The following is a 16073-nucleotide window of genomic DNA, read 5'->3' as shown; positions in this document are numbered from 1 at the left end:
TGTTGTTCTCTGTCTCTGTCTCTGTCTCTGTCTCTGTCTCTCTCTCTCTCTCTCTCTCTCTCTCTCTCTCTCTCTCTCTCTGTCTCTCTCTCTCTCTCTGTCTCCCAAACACACACCCAGACACACACACACACACACACACACACAGACATACACTTTTTTTTTTTCTATAAAATTTGGTCCCAGCACCCAAGAAGCAGAGACAGGTGGATCTCTGAGTTCAAGACCAGCCTGGTCTTCAAAATGAGTTCCAGGACAGCCAGAGCTACATGAGGAAATCCCGTCTCAAAAAACAAAAACAAACACACAAACGAAAACCTAAAGATGTGTCTGGCTTTGAACATACTATTTCAGAGGTACACAGAGCAAGGGGAAAACCATGATGCTTGTCTCTCTACTCTCTTGTTTCTGAAGTGCCTTCACTTTAAGGGATTACTACACCTTCAAAATGATCAAAAGGGGACAGTGCAGTATTGTCAGTGACAGAAATCCTAACGATAAATAGCTTGACTACAAATCAGTTTCTCTTTCAATATGTACAAGGCTGTGTGTGTGAAGGGTAAGTTGAATGAAAGGCAAAAGATCGGAAGTATGGACATACAGAAACTCAAAGGAACAGAGATCCCTGTGGAGGGGTTTTGCTTTGTTTAGGCCTGAGAGATTTTTCTTCTTCTTCATCTTCTTCTTCTTCTTCTTCTTCTTCTTCTTCTTCTTCTTCTTCTTCTTCTTCTTCTTCTTCTTCTTCTTCTTCTTCTTCTTCTAACATTTTTATTAGATATTTTCTTCATTTACATACATGTCAAATGCTACCCTGGAAAGTCCCCTATACCCTCCCCCCTCCCTGCTTCCCTACCCGCCCACTCCTGCTTCCTAGCCCTGGCATTCCCCTATACTGGGGCATATAATCTTTGCTCGACCAAGGGCCTCTCCTCCCAATGATGGCCGACTAGGCCATCCTCTGCTACATATGCAGCTAGATAAGGGGGGGTACTGGTTAGTTCATATTGCTGTTCCTCCTATAGGGTTACAGACCCCCTTCAGCTCCTTGGATACTTTCTCTAGCTCCTCCACTGTGTTCCATCCAATAGATGACTGTGAGCATCCACTTATGTATTTGCCAGGCACTGGCAGAGCCTCACAAGAAACAGCTATATCAGGGTCATGTCAGCAAAATCTTGCTGAAATATGCAATAGTGTCTGGGTTTGGTGACTGATTATGGTATGGATCCCAGGGTGGGGCAGTCTCTGGATGGCCCTTCCTTCCATCTCAGCTCCAAACTTTGTCTGTGTAACTCCTTCCATGGGTATTTTGTTCCCCATTCTAAGGAGGAATGAAGTATCCACACGTTGGTCTTCCTTCTTCTTGATTTTCATGTGTTTTGCAAATTATATTTTGGGTATTCTAAGTTTCTGCACTAATATCCACTTATCAGTGAGTGCATATCATGTGTGTTCTTTTGTGATTGAGTTACCTCAGTCAGGATGATCCATCCATTTGCCTAAGAATTTCATAAATTCATTCTTTTTAATAGCTGAGTAGTACTCCATTGTGTAAATGTACCACATTTTTTTATCCATTCCTCTGTTAAGGGACATCTGGGTTCTTTCCAGCTTCTGGCTATTATAAATAAGGCTGCTATGAACATAGTGGAGAATGTGTCCTTATTACCAGTTATAACCTCTTCTGGGTATATGCCCAGGAGAGGCATTGCTGGATCCTCTGGTAGTACTATGCCCACTTTTCTGAGGAACCGCCAGACTGATTTCCAGAGTGGTTGTACCAGCTTGCAATCCCACCAGCAATGGAAGAGTGTTTCTCTTTCTCCTCATCCTCGCTAGCATCTGCTGTCACCTGAATTTTTGATCTTAGCCATTCTGACTGGTGTGAGGTGAAATCTCAGGGTTATTTTGATTTGCATTTCCCTGATGATTAAGGATGTTGAACATTTTTTCAAGTGCTTCCCAGCCTTTCGGTATTCCTCAGTTGAGAATTCTTTGTTTAGCTCTGTACCCCATTTCTTAATAGGGTTATTTGATTTTCTGGAATTCATCTTCTTCAGTTCTTTGCATATATTGGATATTGGTCCTCTATCGGATTTAGAATAGGTAAAGATCCTTTCCCAATCTGTTGGTGGCCTTTTTATCTTATTGAGTGTCTTTTGCCTTACAGAACCTTTGCAATTTTATGAGGTCCCATTTTTTTATTCTAGATCTTACAGCACAAGCCATTGTTGTTCTTTTCAGGAATTTTTCCCCTGTGCCCATATCTTTGAGGCTTTCCCCCACTTCCTCCTTTATAAGTTTTAGTGTCTCTGGTTTTATGTGGAGTTCCTTGATCTACTTAGACTTGAGCTTTGTACAAGCTGAGAGATTTTTATAAATGGTGACTTTAGACAGAAGAAGGAGGAGGAGGAGGAGGACGAGGACGAGGAGGACGAGGAGGAGGAGGAGGACGAGGAGGTGGAGGAAGGGGAGAGAAGGAGAAGGAGAAAGGGGAGAGGAGAAGGGGAAATAGAGAGGAGGGGAAAGAGGAGAGGAAGGGGAGAGAAGAGCAAGGGGAAGAAGACATGCCTAAGGCCTAGAGAGGGCTCAAGCCCTATCTCAAAATTCTGTATCTGATGATTTTTCTTTTCTATATGGAACAAAGTGTGGCTCCTACTAACCTGCGTTCTAGCGTTTAGCCAAGTCCGTTCTTTCTCTCTCTCTCCCTCTCTCTCTCCCTCCCACTCCCTCTCTTTCACTCTTTCTTTCCTTCTTTCTTTCCTTCTTTCTTCCTTCCTTCCTTTCTTTCTTTCTTTCTTTCTTTCTTTCTTTCTTTCTTTCTTTCTTTCTTTCCTTTCTTTCTTTCCTTCCTTCCTTCCTTCCTTCCTTCCTTTCTTCCTTTCTTTCTTTCTCGCTCTCTCTCTCTCTTTCTTTCTTTCTTTCTTTCTTTCCTTTCTTTCTTTCTTTCTTTCCTTTCTTTCCTTCCTTCCTTCCTTCCTTCCTTCCTTCCTTCCTTTCTTCCTTCCTTTCTTTCTTTCTTTCTCCCTCTCTCTCTCTCTTTCCTTCCTTCCTTCCTTCCTTCCTTCCTTCCTTGCTTTCTTTCTTTCTTTCTTTCTTTCTTTCTTTCTTTCTTTCTTTCTTTCGTAGTCCTAGCAATTCTTGAAGATTCTGGTTTTATCACTGGGATAGACAGACAGTGATTAAGCGCAGACATACGGCTTTTACAACAAAACAGAAAAAGTTCTGAACCAAGTTGGCAAATTATGGAAACGGTGACAGTGTGTATGTGAGTGAAGATGAGAGGACTGTCTTCCTCTTTCAGTGTCCCCACTTGGCTTTATCTGTGTGTCTGTCTCCATTGCTTTATTTCTCATTGATTCTTCTTTCAAGATAGATGAGCTCCCAGCGTTCTGCTCAATTTAGAATCCAACCACCATAGAACACTTCTTTTAAAACAATAAAGACAAATTAAGTTTTAAAAGCAATATAAAAACTTCCCTATTTAGTTTAGGAATCCATAGGTACTGCTTTCCCAAGGCTATTTCCTTCCCTTCTTCCTTCCTCCGTTTACCATTTTGATCGCTAAGTGCCCCATCTTTACATGGTAATTTTATAAAGATTTATTTTATGTATGTGTTGTGTGTGTGAGATTGTGTACACGTGATATTTGTATGCACACGTTTGTCTTGTTGGATCCTTTGTAGCTGGAAATAGAGATGCTTGTGAACTACCTGATGTGGGTGCTGGGATTTGAACTCCCGTCCTCTGCTAGCTAGAACAGTGAGTTCTCAAACAGCAAGACATCTCTCTGGCCCACAATATAATTTTGACATCTGGTAGTTTGTTACAAAACTAACCCAAGTATATTAAAGGATACCAACACACAAGTATGATAATTTTTAGTAGAGATTCTTGGAGAGTGATGATTATAAGAAAACCAAACTAAACTAACCTTCTATTGAAAGCAGCACCCCTTATTTCTTCACACTGTTCCCTTCACACCTGTCCCCTTCATCTTTGCTTAGCATTACTCAATTTTTAAATTTTAAGAAATTATGTACTTATGTGTGTATTCATGTGGGGGTATGTATGTCAGTACTGGTGTCCAAGGAAGTCAGAGGTCCCAGCACCCTGGCAGCTGCAGTTGCAGGCAGCTGTGAGCTGCCCAATGTAGGAAGTGGGAGCCCAACTCAGGTCCTCTGTGAGACAGCAATGTGCTCCTAATCACTGGGCCATCTACCTCTCCAGCCCTGCTTTTAAGCACTTTGGCATCGTAAAATTCCATGTGTTATATATTTGTTGGCTTTCCCCATTGCAGGAGAGTAACCTCATCATTTGTCTTACAATAATACGAAAGAAAAATCTTCCTTTGAGGCAGTGTCTCAGGCCACGCAAGCTGCTCTAAACTCAGTTGAGGCTGACGCTGAGTTCTTGGTCCTTCTGCCTCCTCCCCCAAGCTCCTCAATCACAGCTACAACCCACTCATCCTGCCAGCTACAGTTTTGTTTTCTTGATTACCACGTGAAACACATACATATTTCATATTCATTAAATCAATAAGCTAGAATCCACGTGAGGGAGGTAACATTTTTTTTTCCATTTTTTATTAGGTATTTAACTCATTTACATTTCCAATGCTATACCAAAAGTCCCCCATATCCACCCACCCCCACTCCCCTGCCCACCCACTCCCCCTTTTTGGCCCTGGTATTCCCCTGTACTGGGGCATATAAAGTTTGCAAGTCCAATGGGCCTCTCTTTCCAGTGATGGCCGACTAGTCCATCTTTTGATATATATGCAGCTAGAGTCAAGAGCTCCGGGGTACTGGTTAGCTCATAATGTTGTTCCACCTATAGGGTTGCACATCCCTTTAGCTCCTTGGCTACTTTCTCTAGCTCCTCCATTGGGAGCCCTATGATCCATCCATTAGCTGACTGTGAGCATCCACTTCTGTGTTTGCTGGGCCCCGGCATAGTCTCACAAGAGACAGCTACATCTGCGTCCTTTCAATAAAATCTTGCTAGTGTATGCAATGGTGTCAGCGTTTGGATGCTGATTATGGGGTGGATCCCTGGCTATGGCAGTCTCTAAAAAATATGGAACGCTTCACGAATTTGCGTGTCATCCTTGCGCAGGGGCCATGCTAATCTTCTCTGTATCGTTCCAATTTTAGTATATGTGCTGCCGAAGCGAGCACGGGAGGTAACATTTTTATTCTTAACTGTATAAAACTGTGTTTGTCATAAAGGTTTCTAAGATATCTGCAGTCAGCCCCTGATGTTTCAGCTGTGATTGAGTTTGATATTCTTTCTGAGCTTCATAATTCTATAATTTCTATCATTGCATAGAATAATATATGTCATACAAATTAGAGCAAAATCCATGCTGGCTTCTGGATTGACCTTATTTTGAATAAATCGTCAGTCGCAATGTGGTTTCTTATAATTGGCCAATTTCCCTGAAAAGTCAGTAAGTAAAATATATTGATTAATTGATAGCTGCAGTTAATTGGGTTCTTACTAAAACTTATTATACTACCACGGAGTAAGCACTCGATAAATATCAGTCAAGTATGTGAAGTCTACTTAGTTAAAGGAGGATTATTTTGCTTTTAGTTCCTCGGATAAAAATAGAAAATAAAAATTTACTATAACTTTAGGATTCACACTGTGGAGACGTGATTTTAAATTCACGTCTTGATCTTCATTCTCTTTTTCTTCTTCTGTTCCCCTTCCTGTCCCCTCTGTCCATCTATTCCTTTCCTGAACAAGTCATTCCTGGCTCAGAAGGTGGGAATGGAGAAAGAGGCACGTGTAGGTGGTGTGGCATGGAACCTAGAACCTGAGCCGACTCTTGGACCTCTTATGGGATGAGGGAAGCACTGCACTGGGGCTGGGAGTGTTCAGTTGCAATTAGATATACTGCCTCAACTCAAGGTGACTGACCAATGAAGGAACTCCAGTAAACATAATGGAAGGCAGACTCCCAGTGTCAAAGAAAGGAGCAAAGAAAATGAAATTAGAGGCCAGGTGGGTCCCTATAAGACTGGTTTAGAAATGGAGATCTTAATATTTTGTAAATACATAAGACATAGATACAGATCTGAGTATGTCGATAGATGGATGGATTTTTACACCATGTGTCCCTTATTTCTGGGTCCCGAGAAGACTGCCCTCAGGCACTGGGGATACTCTCCTCACACACGTTGTTTCTAACCACCATTCCTAATGGAAAAAAATGGGAGGGGGAACTAAACGGAGAATGGGTTAATTATGAGAACGTGGCCTGAAAAAAGTAAAATGAAAAGCTAGCCTGGAATATCGTGTTATGTCAAAGCACAGATGTTCTCGCAAGATTCCAGGAACACACTGAAGAAAAAAAGTCATGTTAGAAAGGATGCCTGTGATCGTATCTGAGATGATTTGAAGTTCCAAGTGAGTAGTAACAGTGAGAGATAGACAAATTCAGATGCGACTGCTCACAGTATGAGGTCCAGCCACCGTGACTATCCAGGGTAACCCTAGTTCGTTTTGCTCCACAAGGTTTTCTGGTGAGCAGCAAGAAAATGCTGGCATTATTAGGTTGTTGTGGGAATCTTTACCTTCAGACTCTGATGCCAGAATGGATGTGACTCTAAAAGAACCTTTAACTTAAGATAAACCAGGTACACTAAGACTTAAATGAAAACAAGTTTGTCTAAACAACATGCATGCCCCTCCTTGTGACCCAAATGTCAAGGACCCCCTGGTATTTCTACCTTCTACACTCTGTCAGTAAGTTTCCTAAGAAAGAGCTGACCTCTAGAATCCTAATCTGTATGCCTCCCTCCCTTCAGAGACATGACACAATTCCAGCTTCTTGGGGTGGCTTCACATTCAGGAGTATTAGACTGTCCTGGCATAGCAGATTATAACTCATTGAATGAGACGAACATCCATGAGTTAATGCTATTATAAATAAATACAACATAATGTTCTGCTCTGAAAATACTTATAAAATGAGAAAGAGCCATTTTACAGTGATTATTTTAATCACAGGATAAATATTAATATCACACGTAATGTGCCACCTGATAAGATATTTAACAATGAATCACTGAAACAATTTCCCACAAAAACTCAATGGCCTGAATCTGATGAGAAAGCAAATCAGAGAAGCTGATGAGATGGGTCAGCAGGTAAAGGATACTGTAGGCGAGCCTCATGGCCTGGGGTAGATCCCTGAGACCCACACAGAATACAGAAGGTGAAGACTGACTCCATCCAGCCTTCTCCTGAAGTCCTCATGTGCTCCATGGTGTGCATACCCCAGCAGAAAATGCATAAATAAACGTAAAATAAAAAATTTAACCCCCCCCCAAAACCCAGACATCTTACAAAATAACTCATAATCTTTAGAAGTGTTAAATTTATGCTCAGTGAGGTGGCCCATGCTTGTAATCCTAGCAGTGGGGAGTTGTGGGAACAGAAGAACCTACAACTTTTAGGCCAGTCTCGACTGTACACTGTGACACCCCACCCCCAAGATGAAGAATATAATGAGACCTGGCTAATAAGAGGTTCCCTGCCTGTGTAAACTTTTTAAGGGAATTGTAGCAAACACAAGCCAGCAAGGAGGGGCCTATGGTAGAGATGAAGGTATTATTACATTCAGTAAAACTGGCTTTGGGACAAACCCAGCCCATATCAGAACCTGTGAATGCATGTGCCAAGGCTGATCGTGCTGTTAGACCACTGGGCTCAATAGTGTTTTGGTACACTTGCAGAAAGCCATCGTCCTTAAAGGCAAACTTAAGAATGAATCACACAGTCTCAGAGATTTCGAAATCTAGTTTGCTAGCTTGGATTTATGTATTAAGGTTTTAGATCGAAAGGCTTGGAAGAATGCTCGCTGTTCTTTCAGAGAGCCTGGGTTCAACTCACAGGGTGCTCACAGCAATCTCTAACTCTAGTTCCAGGGGCATCTGATGCTCTTCCAGCCTCCGCGGGCATCAGGCACACACACGATGCACAGGTATACATGCACGCAAAGTACCCTTGCACATAAAATAAACATGAATAATACATAGTTAAAAACGAGATTAATCCAAGTTCTATGTGTGATCATTAGAAGGCTCCTGTTGCTAACAAAGTATCAGAGAGATTGTCTTTCCCCTAGCGCAAAAAATTCATAGAAGAGACTATCTGCTCAATATGCCATTCCATGTTGGAAGGGATACTCTGCATACGCTTCACTCCTGTTTTGCCCTGAAAGGGGTTTGAAGGATAGCTAGAGAAATGCAAGGACCACAAAGCCTTGGTCTATTTGACTGTTTAAGAAAAGATCCCCCCCCCACCCCGAACTAGCTAGATGTTACAGTGGTGTGTCCAGAGGACCCAAACAGAGCAGTGTCGTCTTAAACATCATGAGCGTTTCTTTTAAATGTGGAAGGAAAACGAACTTAAGCGTCTGCTCACTGCTATGGTTTCCATACGTGCTGTATGTATGTGGGCGCACACATATTTGCCCCTCAGGGGATGATTTTATGGTACAGGTGTTTCCTTCCATCTTTTTGTGGGTCCCGTAATCAAACTCATGATAAGACTTACCAACAGTATTGTTGCCCCACCCCCACATCAGCTTTTCACTAATTTTGTGACTTAATGTTGTTTACTTTAAAAAAGTACCCAGAAGTCTACATTTTTTAAGTGTAGAAGTTGGATGATCATCAGTAATACAATTTAATTGGTTCTAACTCTCCTGCTATAGATATAGAAACTTAGACATATTATTTAGCTTCTTTATGCCTCATTTTCCTCATATATAATAATAACACCTTAAATTATAGGATTATTATGAGCATTAAATGAACAACACATGCAAATTGCTTACAGTGGTACCCAAGGCACAGGAAGCACTAATTGCTAGTCATAGTTATAATTATTGAAGATAAGAAACAAAGCAAGAAAAAAAAAACAGTCAAGGGAAAACTGCAAGAGAAATCTGTGGTGTAGAACACATTTGATCATTTTTCTGATAAACATATTTACTTAGTATGTGCCTGGCACAAAATTCACACACATGAGTATTGCTTTATTTTTATACTCATCTGTATAAATGGAGACCGTTTCAGTTACATTTCTCATAGTATTGCTACACATATGTAAATATATATATTACCGATTTGCCTGACAGTGTTAATGAGCACTCAGAACACAAGTTGTACCATCTTGCTAATTGCTATTATTGTCATCGTTATGATATAGTAGTCTCCGAGTTTGAGAGATGCATAGAAGGACATAACTACATCTATATCTGGATAGGAAGAGAAGAGCTAAAATCTCTGGGGTCTTAGAAATGGGTGCATTTTTCTAGGTAGAAAGCATTCATGAATTCTCCATGTTTTTTCCCCTACATTTCACTTGTTTTCAAAGTCACTCGGCCCATGGTAACTGCTCTGAGAACCTGCTTTCAAACTGACCGTGTCTAGAAGACAATCTCCAAGCAGGAGCTGAGCGTAGAGAGAGCAGAGGCAGCCTCTATTCATCGCCCCTCTTCCTCAGCTGACTCATCTCCTTGGAGCTAGTTCTCATCTTGCCTTGACTACTTGATTACTAGACAAAGCAGAGCCATTCTCTAGTCTGAAGGACGCCGACCAGTTTTCAGTATCGCCATAGCATTCCCATTCCAAGTGTGGCATCAGTGCTATTGCCACCTGGGAACTTGTCACATTCGTCACGCAAACCTATTAAACTGGAGTCTTTGCCCTACCTAGGTGGGGAGGGTTGCAAGTGGCAGTTTAGAGAAGCACTTCTCTACAACCCACATTAATCTAAACCACACACAACAATTGCAAACTGTGGCCTCTTCAAGGAGAGACTGAGTTGGTAGCACAGCTCAGAGCTAGAGTATGGACCATGTAGTACAGACGAGGTTTTGAGTTCAATCCTCCATCTGAGGAATTAGATCTTTTCACTAATTTGGGGGTTTCCCAAGCAATCCGGTGATGTGTTTGTTTGTTTGTTTGTTTTGTTTTGTTTTGTTTTGTCTTGTTGCTGTTTTCGAGACAGGGTTTCTCTGTGTAGTCCTGGAACTCACTCTGTAGACCAGGCTGGCCTCGAACTCAGAAATTCGCCTGCCTCTGCCTCCGAAGTGCTGGGATTAAAGACATGTGCCACCACTCCCAGCACTGGTGATGTTTTTAATTCTGCCACCTTCATACCCACTAGTTTAATCTCTCCTGCCACTGAAAAGCACCATAACTTCATGAAAGAAAAATTTAAGTCATTTCAAATGACACTGTTCTTGTTAAACATGCTTTGGATTTGGGCCATACTGTTGCATTCATTTTAGTAACTTCTCATTCCTTATGCAGGGAATGAGCACTTTCTAAATGTTTACCATTATCAGCACTGCCACACAGAGCACACTGCAAACCCAAGCAGGTTTTCCCCCCAATGAGTCAGCTCACTGTTGGGGCTCTTATGGCTTAATGGAGAGGCCTTAACATTTTCCAGGCAAGAGGTCCAGGTAGGAGAAGGAAGGGTATGGAGCCATACTGGACTATGCCACACCATGTGTGTTCCCCCCGCCCCTTATTATTGAAACTACTTAAATGAAGTTAGCCTTGTTGAATTATATGAGAGCATTTTGTGGTGTGAAATAGGGAAAGAAAACCCAAAGGACATTGAATTTTTCATAAGATTGTTTCATGTCAAATTTATCTTTTGAGGGTCTTCAGTTTTACAATATGCCAGCAGTATATAATTCTTCATTCTTTTAACAAACATCACCATTAAAAATAGTCCTATCTGTCCTTTTCTGGCTCCTTAAAAGTTTAGACATGATAGACATCAAATAAATACTTGTTAATTGAAGCCAGTTTAGGTCTGGGGTCAGGGACCAGGTTTACAAATGGAAAAACCATTGCATGGATGCAGCCCTCTTCTCCTGGTCTTCAAGACACAAAGAAATATTCATGAGTTCGCAGTGACATTTGGGGATCAAAAAGTTCTTCCGGGGTGCCATGGAAGTTTCTGCTTCTCTGTAGCCGATGCTGGTGCTCAGCAGAGGCTGCTGGATCACAGCCAACCAAATGGGGTTGGCTTGTAAAAGTTTTTACAGGTAAGCCTTTTGGAGGCAACTTTCAGGACCATTTGGTTAGCAACATCCCAGCAGGAAAAACCTCACCAGCATACCCTAATGCCAAGGTTTGATGAGAACGGCCCAGGAAGGACAAAGGAGGTAAAATAATTAATAAGTATACAGCAGTCTGTATTTCTTTTTATGGCCAAAGTAAAAGATCGTTCTGGAAGTTGCAGGATCAGCCTGTAGGTATCATGGCATGCATCTGGTGAGCAGCCACTCTTCAGAGATCACCTTCTCCAGCACAGCATCTGAACACAACAAGCTTACATAGGAGTGAGTACCCAGGACCTTTTGGCAGTTCCTTCCATCAATGTGATTTGAAGATGTTTCACCCCAGGAAACTTCAAAACCAAACAATGAAAATACTACTTCCCATGAATGCAAACTGGCACTTTACAGGATCGAATGTTGCAGGAGGAATACAGATCATGTTGACTCAAGAATCATCAACTTCTTTATATTTATAATCTCTAAATTAGTTACAACTTCCTTTTATCTTAGAGAGCAATCCTGCCAATGATGAGTATTCCTATGAGGTGTGTAATTTTCTCTTCGACTTTTAATTTCTCTGGACACAGAAGAAAAGCTTCTGCTTCTCTTAATTGACCAATTATTGTTTCTTAAGTGAATGCAGAGTTTGTGGATAGCGCCAAAAATCTTCCTTTCATCTGGAGAGGAAGTCCAACGTAGGCAGTAAGAGAGGCAACACCCCAGCTGGAAAAGCCAAGTGAAGACCAAGAGGGGAACTCAATCTTCGCCTCTCTTCATCCCCTGGTGACTCCAAAGGCTCTTGAAGAGAAGCCAATTAGAACCAATTTGCATGTCTCCTTGGAGGCTTGAGGCAACTCTCGGTTCTTGTTTTTCTCATTCCCAGGTTGTCCAGACCAGGATTTTCAGTGTGCTCTTTGAGCAACAGTGCTATGTTTTCTTTAAAAAAAAAATGTACTAAGAGGTGACTAGCTGCACCTCCTGATCTGGATCCTGGAGGGGCTCTAATATGTGCCCTAGAGTGCTCTCCCAGAATTCAAGCAAGAGAAAATAGAGCTACCAAGTGAATAGTTGTGGAAAATGTCTAGACAGGGAGCTTGGTGTTTTATGGCTCAGGTTATTTTTTGAGCAACACTCATTGTTTCAGAGTTGTCTTTCTACAGAGATGACGTCCACTTCCCTGCCTCTCCCACTTGGCAGTTCTGCCAGACACCCCCTAAGTGCCCTACATAAGAAGACCTTCAAACATCTGAAGGCAGCAGCATTCGTACTTCTCTCGGCGTCTAGGTTTCTCTTTCTAATTAAGCACCCGCTCTTCCTTTAGCCTCTGGAGTTATCTAGCTCTGAACTTTATCATTAATGAGAATTTAACTTTTCAATAATGACATTTTGATAACCTGCTAATATGGAGCTCAATTAAAGCTAAAGGTACATAAGAACACTTTCTAAATGGTCTTTTATGTTCGAGTCCTGCTTGCCGCAGCCGTCTGCAATGCATAAAAACGCCACCTAGAAACTGCTGTTCAAACATCAAACCCTGGAACACAGTGACAGCCAGCATCTTTTTGGCTGCTTCCACCAGGGAAAGCTTTACTAGCCACTACTAAACAGTGTTTGTAAATGCATGCTAAAATATGATGGCTGGCCACTGAAATAAAACATTTTATCAGAGACTTATCACAACTTCAAGATAAAACACGTTTTATCTAAAGCTGAATATAGCGGCCTCGGAATTATCGGAAAGGTCTTGGATCATTTTGCTTTTTAAATTCTATCTAAAGCAAAGTATACCACGCTATCGAAATAAACTAAAGACCATCTGAGTGACGTTTATAAATACCTATTGCCGAAGTTTTTCTAGTCTTCTGCAACATGGTGGCAATTTGCCTGACCATGTTGATGGGGCACGATCACCGAAGTGGCATACCAAGGTTAACACACTCTGTTGTTCTTTCTCACCGAAACCATCACCCTACCTGGACCAAGAATGCTTCCTTAATTCTGGGCCATCTATTCGAATCTGATATTTTACACTCCTCAGATCGTACAGTCTTTAATTATTTCTCTTCCCTCTTGTTCCTGTAATCAGGAAATAAAGGAAGGGTCTCCCACACGGCAGTCTAGAGTGTGCTCCAGTAAGAGGCCAACCATGCAACAGGCTCTGGGGGGAGGGTTGCCATCGGGAACCTGGAAGCCGTTTCTTCTTCTCATCCTGTCTCCTACTTAAGAGTGTTGACTGGCTGGAGATGACAGAGCAGGGAAAGAAAAGAATCAAGAAGGATAAGTGAAATAAAAACAAATCAGCAGAGTAGGAAAGCCCAAGCATCGAGTCCCGCAGTTGTCTTACCAGCTTCCAACCTCTCTGGGAATATTTACATGTGTGTGTGATGGCAAGGCAGGCTAAACCATAAGCTGTGTTACCAGATTCGCCAGGACTTGTTGGAAATTTGGCTCTACAGTTTGGGCTCTTAGGAAAAAAAGGGAAGCATCTGGTTAAAGTGTGCGCTGCTGCAGAGGCAAGTGAATGTTGCCATAGCAATTGTAATGAAGTGTCCAAGAAGTGAGGTCCTTAAATCTGACCCCTTAGTAGGCTTGACAGTGAACGCTTTGCCAGTAGAAGTTATCCAGGGCCTTAAGATAAAACATATTCCAAACGCAAAGTCTCCTGCAAGCATTTTGTTGTCCCTCCCCTAAACACGAGCTACTGTGAATGTTCCTTTGAAATAAGCAAATGTAGCTTTGACCTCGGTGTGCAATGGGGTAGACTGTCCTCTGGTTCACTGTATCATGGGAGCAGATGTCTATGAAATAGATCCAGTTTCCCCCTGCTATTCTGAAAAAACTATAAAGCAGTGCAGTCACCCCGAAGCTGTTGCAGCCGAGCTTAGAACTCAGTGATCTCTAGAGCGTGCTGCCCTCTTCAGGAGTTCAGGCTTAAAAATGCCTTGAAAATGGAAGTTTAGAAACTGTAGCTTTGAGTAGTGATATCAAATACTTCTGTTAATAATCTAATGTGAATGAGGAACACATAGAATGCAGTAATGCCTTTCTAAAAATAATTTTTGGGGATGCAGTAAACAACCTAATAAACGTGAAGTTTTGAACTGGACTATGAAAACCAATGATTAGATAAAAAAGATAAGGTCACTTTTTTCTTCTTCTTCTTTTTTTTTAATCAGGAAAATTTGTGATCAGGGACAGAATACCAATGTTTATTAAAAAAATGAACGACCAATTATTACAATATATAAAGAGCAATTACATTTTAAGGAATAATCATTTTAAATGTATATTAAGACTAGTTTTACTTTAGCTACTACTTCTGTAGAAAACATTTTAGGATCTGAAACATAAAAATCTAGCAGATTCCAGCAAATTTCCTTTATTCTTGTGTTGTCATTTCCATTCCCCTTATCACAGTGTAATTTCAAAAAATAAAAAAAGTATATTTTCCTTAAATTATGTTTTTAATACTTAAAAAAGACAAGAAAATCAAAAGAAAATTTACTAACCTTATTAGGATGTGACACACCATATTTTTTCTCATATTCTGATCTATGTGTGTGTATATACACACGCACGCACACACACGGAAAAATTATTTTGTGTTAAAAGCAAAACTAAACAAACATAAAACTAAATGTTTATTAGAAACTATAGCCAAACAGTGATGGTGTATACCTTTAATCCCAGTACTTCAGGCAGGCAGACCAACCTGGTCTGCAGTGCAAGTACCAGGACATCCTGAGCTAACATCATAGAGGACATGCAGGGTGACACAGAGAAACCCTGTCTTAAAAAAAAGAAAAGTTAAAGAACATAGTAAACTGGAGAGCCAACTTGTGGGGCTGGAAAGAGTACTCATGGGCAAAGCTCTTGTGTGTGCTCTGTAGTGTTTCAGGGACTCTGTGAGTGTGTTTGGGGGTCTTGGGGGGCAGGCTTACAGAAAGCAAATTTTTTTTTTCCATTTTTTATTAGGTATTTAGCTCATTTACATTTCCAATGCTATACCAAAAGTCCCCCTTACCCACCCACCCCCACTCCCCTACCCACCCACTCCCCCCCTTTGGCCCTGGCTTTCCCCTGTACCGGGGCACACAAAGTCTGCGTGTCCAATGGGCCTCTCTTTCCAGTGATGGCCGACTAGGCCATCTTTTGATACATATGCAGCTAGAGTCAAGACCTCAGGGGTACTGGTTAGTTCATAATGTTGTTCCACCTATAGGGTTGAAGATCCCTTTAGCTCCTTGGGTACTTTCTCTAGCTCCTCCATTGGGAGCCCTGTGATCCATCCATTAGCTGACTGTGAGCATCCACTTCTGTGTTTGCTAGGCCCCGGCATAGTCTCACAAGAGACAGCTACATCTGGGTCCTTTCAGTAAAATCTTGCTAGTGTATGCAATGGTGTCAGCATTTGGAAGCTGATTATGGGGTGGATCCCTGGATATGGCAGTCTACAGAAAGCAAATTTACCCTAACCTTTATCATGTAATATATTGAGAGCCTTATGGTTAATCAATAAGAAGCAGCAAGCAAATGAAATTTGCTTCAATCTTCTTCATTTCTTAGTTTCTGCATGCAATTTTTGAGGTCAAGATTACAATTAGAAACTTTTTATTTCTATTTAAACAAAAAAGCATGGTTATCGTGTTGATGGTAGCAAAGTGAAACACGTCCCAGGTTTTCCCTGAATTTTAAGTATCATGGTCACCTCTATATTCAGTCTTCTGAACGAAATGACAGAGTGGAGAATATATATTGACTATTTTCTCAACTCAGTAGCATTTATTTTGAAAAAATAAAATGCTGCATTACGCACCTGAAAGCAGCTATCATTGGAAAACACTCAGTCCTGAGGCAGTTCTGTCCACAAGTCCTCTGTGTGTAAGAACCCTTGGCCCTCTGAGCCATGTTTCCATTTGATCTGCTGTGATATCGTCACTTGGCAGTCAGGACTTCTGTAGATGAAAGTATA

The 16073-nt window shown here is 41.4% G+C and overlaps 1 non-coding gene across 1 annotated transcript; it reads right to left on the bottom strand.

Annotated features, from left to right (window-relative positions):
• Positions 1–5073: 5073 nt before the first annotated feature.
• On the bottom strand, positions 5074–5180 carry Gm25127. The gene has a single exon (XR_003954842.1). It is a non-coding gene; the product is annotated as a U6 spliceosomal RNA (small nuclear RNA).
• Between the last annotated feature and the right edge of the window lie 10893 nt (positions 5181–16073).

The sequence above is a fragment of the Mus musculus genome, chromosome 3, assembly GCF_000001635.26.
Source record: "Mus musculus strain C57BL/6J chromosome 3, GRCm38.p6 C57BL/6J".
Lineage (NCBI taxonomy): Eukaryota > Metazoa > Chordata > Mammalia > Rodentia > Muridae > Mus > Mus musculus.
The sequence above is the reverse complement of the archived record's forward strand: the minus strand, read 5'-3'. Positions and strand labels throughout refer to the sequence as shown.